Genomic DNA, 4,979 nt, shown 5'->3' on the forward strand with positions numbered 1-4,979 from the left:
TAAACACTCATTGCCACATTTTTTTCTCTGTGATTTATCATAACATTTTGTGTATATTTCCCTGTGCTATACAGTGTAATCTTGTTTATCTATTCTACAATTTTGAAATCGCAGTCTATCCCTTACCACCCTCCATCCCCCTGGTAACCACAAGTCTGTATTCTCTGTCCATGAGTGTATTTCTGTCCTGTATTTATGCTTTGTTTTTGTTTGTTTGTTTTTGTTTTTGTTTTTTAGATTCCACATATGAGCGATCTCATATGGTATTTTTCTTTCTCTTTCTGGCTTACTTCACTTAGAATGACATTCTCTAGCAGCATCCATGTTGCTGCAAATGGCATTATGTTGTTGGTTTTTATGGCTGAGTAGTATTCCATTGTATAAATATACCACTTCTTCTTTATCCAGTCACCTGGTGATGGACATTTAGGCTGTTTACATGTATTGGCTATTGTAAATAGTGCTGGTATGAACATTGGAGTGCAGGTGTCATCCTGAATTAGATTTCCTTCTGGATACAAGCCCTGGAGTGGGATTCCTGGGTCATGTGGTAAGTCTATTCCTAGTCTTTTGAGGAATCTCCACACTGTTTTCCACAGTGGCTGCACCAAACTGCATTCCCACCAGAAGTGTAGGAGGGTTCCCCTTTCTCCACAGCCTCTCCAGCATTTGTCATTTGTGGATTTTTGAATGACGGCCATTCTGACTGGTGTCAGGTGATACCTCATTCTAGTTTTGATTTGCATTTCTCTGATAATTAGTGATATTGAACATTTTTTTCAGGTGCCTTTTGATCATTTGTATGTCTTCCTTGGAGAATTGCTTGTTTAGGTCTTCTGCCCATTTTTGGATTGTGTTGTTTATTTTTTTCTTATTGAGTCGTATGAGCTGCTTATATATTCCAGAGATGAAGCCTCTATCAGTTTCGTTTGCAAAAATTTTCTCCCATTCCATAGGTTTTCTTCTTGTTTTACTTCTGGTTTCCTTTGCTGTGCGGAAGCTTGTAAGTTTCATTTGGTCCCATTTGTTTACTCTTGCTTTCATTTCTTTAGGAGAAAAGTTTTGAAATGTATGTCACATAATGTTTTGCCTATGTTTTCTTCTAGGAGATTTATTGTACCTTGTCTTATGTTCAAGTCTTTGATCCATTTTGAGTTTATTTTTGTGTATGGTGTAAGGGAGTGTTCTAGCTTCATTGATTTATGTGCTGCTGTCCAGTTTTCCCAACATCATTTGCTGAAGACACTGTCTTTATTCCATCGTATATTCTTGCCTCCTTTGTCGAAGATTAGTTGACCAAAAGCTTGTGGCTTCATTTCTGGGCTCTCTATTCTGTTCCATTGGTCTATTTGTCTGTTTTGGTACCAATACCATGCTGTCTTGATGACCGTAGCTCTATAGTATTGTCTGAAGTCTGGGAGAGTTATTCCTCCTGCCTCTTTCTTTCTCTTCAGTAATGCTTTGGCAATTCTAGGTCTTTGATGGTTCCATATAAATTTTATTATGATTTGTTCTAGTTCTGTGAAATATGTCCTGGGTAATTGGATAGGAATTGCATTAAATCTGTAGATTGCCTTGGGCAGTGTGACCATTTTAACAATATTGATTCTTCCAATCCAGGAGCATGGAGTATCTTTCCATTTTTGAAAGTCTTCTTTAATTTCCTTCATCAATGATTTATAGTTTTCTGTGTATAATTCTTTCACCTCCTTGGTTAGATTTATTCCCCGATATTTTATTACTTTGGGTGCTATTTTAAAGGGGATTGTTTCTTTACTTTCTTCTTCTGTTGACTCATCGTTAGTGTAAAGGAATGCAACTGATTTTTGAACGTTAATTTTGTAACCTGCTACCTTGCTGAATTCTTCAATCAGCTCTAGTAGCTTTTGTGTGGACCTGTTAGGGTTTTCTATATATAGTAACATGTCATCAGCATATAATGACACTTTTACCTCTTCTTTTCCAATTTGGATCCCTTTTATTTCTTTCTCTTGCCTGATTGCTGTGGCTAGGACTTCCAAGTCTATGTTGAACAGGAGGGGTGATAGTGGGCATCCTTGTCTTGTCCCAGATTTTAGTGGGAAGCTTTTGAGTTTTTCACCTTTGAGTACTATGCTGGCTGTAGGTTTGTCATATATAGCTTTTATGATGTTGAGATATGTTCCCTCTATACCCACTTTGGCGAGTGTTTTATCATAAATGGATGTTGAATTTTATCAAATGATTTTCTGCATCGGTTGAGATGATCATGTGGTTTTTGTCCTTTCTCTTGTTGATGTGATATGTTACACTGATTGCTTTGCGTATGTTGAACCAGCCTTGTGTCCCTGGGATCAACCCCACTTGGTCATGATGTATAATCTTTTTTATGTTTTGTTGGATTTTATTTGCTAAAATTTTGGTGAGGATTTTGGCATCTATGTTCATCAGTGATATTGGCTATAGTTCTCTTTTTTTGTAGTGTCTTTGCCTGGCTTTGGTATCAGGGTGATGGTGGCTTCATAGAATGAGTTTGGGAGCATTCCCTCCTTTTCAATCGTCTGGAAGAGTTTGAGAAAGACTGGTATGAGTTCTTCTTTGTATGTTTGGTAGAATTCCCCAGTGAAGCCATCTGGTCCTGGACTTTTATTTGTAGGGAGGTTTTTAATTGCTATTTCTATTTCCTTTCTAGTGTTCGGATTGTTCAAGTGTTCAGTTTCTTTTTGATTCAGTCTTGGTGGACAGTATGTTTCCAGAAACTTATACACCTCCTCTAGGTTATCCAGTTTGGTTCCATATAGTTTTTCATAATATTCTCGTATGATATTCTGTATTTGTATTTTGTTTGTCATAATTTCTCCATTTTCCTTTCTTATTTTGCTAATTTGTGGTCTCTCTTTTTTCTTCTTTGTGAGTTTGGCCAGAGGCTTGTCGATTTTGTTTACTTTTTCAAAAAACCAGCTTTTGGTTCTGTTGATTTTTTCTATGGTCTTGTTAATCTCTATTGTATTTAGTTCCTCTCTGATCTTTATTATTTCCTTCCTTCTGCTGCTTTTTGGGGCTTTTTGTTCTTTTTCTAATTCATTCAGGTGGTGGGGAAGGCCTGTATCGCTATAAACTTCCCTCTTAGCACTGCCTTTGCTGTGTCCCATAGGTTTTGAGTGGTTGTGCTTTCATTATCATTTGTCTCAAGGTATTTTTTAATTTCAGCTTTGATTTCCTCATCGATCCATTGTTCTTTCAATATCATATTGTTTAATCTCTATGCTTTCCTTTTTTTCTCTTTGTTTCTCTGTTGTTGATTTCCAGTTTCATGGCATTGTGGTAAGTAAAGATGCTTGAGATAATTTCTATCTTCTTAAAATTGTTGAGGTTTTTGTTCCCAAGCACATGATCGATCCTGGAAAATGTTCCATGTGCACTTGAAAAGAATGTGTATCCTATTTTTGGGTGGGGTAATGCTCTAAAAATATCCACCAAATCTACTTTTTCTATTGTAGTATTTAATTTTTCTGTTGCCTTGTTTATTTTCTGTCTGGAAGATCTGTCTAGTGATGTTAATGCACTGTTAAAATCTCCAAGTATGATTGTATTCCCATCAATATCCCCCTTTATCTCTGTCAGTAATTCTTGTATGTACTTAGGTGCTCCTCTATTGGGTGCATATATATTAATGAGTGTAATATCTTCATCTTGTATTACTGCTTTAATGATTATAAAATGTCCTTCTTTATCTTTCTTTATGGCCTTTGTTTTAAAGTCTATTTTGTCTGAAATCAGTACTGCAACACCTGCTTTTTTGGTTTTTCCATTTGCATGGAATATCCTTTTCCATCCTTTCACTCTCAATCTATATGTGTCCTTCTCCCTAAAGTGGGTCTCTTGTATGCAGCATATTGAAGGTTCTTGCTTTATTATCCAGTCTGCCACTCTATGTTTTTTGACCGGAGCATTTAGTCCATTAACATTTACAGTAATTAATGATAGATGTGTGTTTATTGCCATTTAGAACTTATCTTTGCAGTTGAATTGGTATATCCTCTTTGTTCCTTTCTTCTTCCTTTTGTGGTTTGGTAATTTTCCTTTGTATTATCATGGATTTTATTTAATTTTTGTGACTCCCTTGTAAATTTTTGACTTGTGGTTACCGTTTTTTGTAAATCTATTAGCCCATTACTATAACTGTTTTTATTAAACTGATCTCAAACCCATCCAACTGTTAAAAAAATTTTAAAAAGAAAGACAAAAATATTCTATATTTCCCTGCCTCCCTCTCCCACTCTCAGTGATTTGTATGTTTTCTTTATTTGTAATTCATGAGTTATCACCTTTCCAATTGTGAGTTTCTCATTTCTGTAGCATCCTGCTGCTTTTCTGTTTAGAATAGCCCTTTCAACATTTCTTTTAGAGTGGGTTTAGTGTTGCTAAAGTCCTGCAGCTTTTTTTTTGTCTGTGAAGCTCTTTATTTCTCCTTCTATCCTAAAAGATAGCCTTGCTGGATAAAGTATCCTAGGCTGCTTTTTTTTTTTCATTCAGGGCTTTGAATATATCGTGCCACTCCCTTCTGGTCTGTAGTGTTTGTGTAGAGAAATCAGCTGAGAGCCTTATGGGGGTTCCCTTGTAATTCACTCTTTGCTTTTCTCTTGCTGCCTTTAGAATCATTTCTGTATCCTTGACTCTGGTCATCTTGATTATGATATGTCTTCGTGTGAGTCTATTTGGATTCTTCCTGTTTGGGACCCTCTGAGCTTCCTGTACTTGGATATCTGATTCCTTCTTTAAGTTTGGGAAGTTTTCAGTCATGATTTCTTCAAAAACCTTTTCAATCCCCTTTGATCCTCCTTCCACTTCTGGTACCCCTATTATGAGAAGTTTGGGATGCTTTATATTATCCCATAGGTCCTTTGTGCTATTTTGATTATTTTTTATTTGCTTATCTTGTAGGTCTTCTGAATGGGTGCTTTCTGTTGCCCTGTCTTCTAGATCACTAATTCGTCCCT

This window comes from Vicugna pacos, chromosome 6, assembly GCF_048564905.1.
Source record: "Vicugna pacos chromosome 6, VicPac4, whole genome shotgun sequence".
In the NCBI taxonomy this organism is placed as follows: Eukaryota; Metazoa; Chordata; class Mammalia; order Artiodactyla; family Camelidae; genus Vicugna; species Vicugna pacos.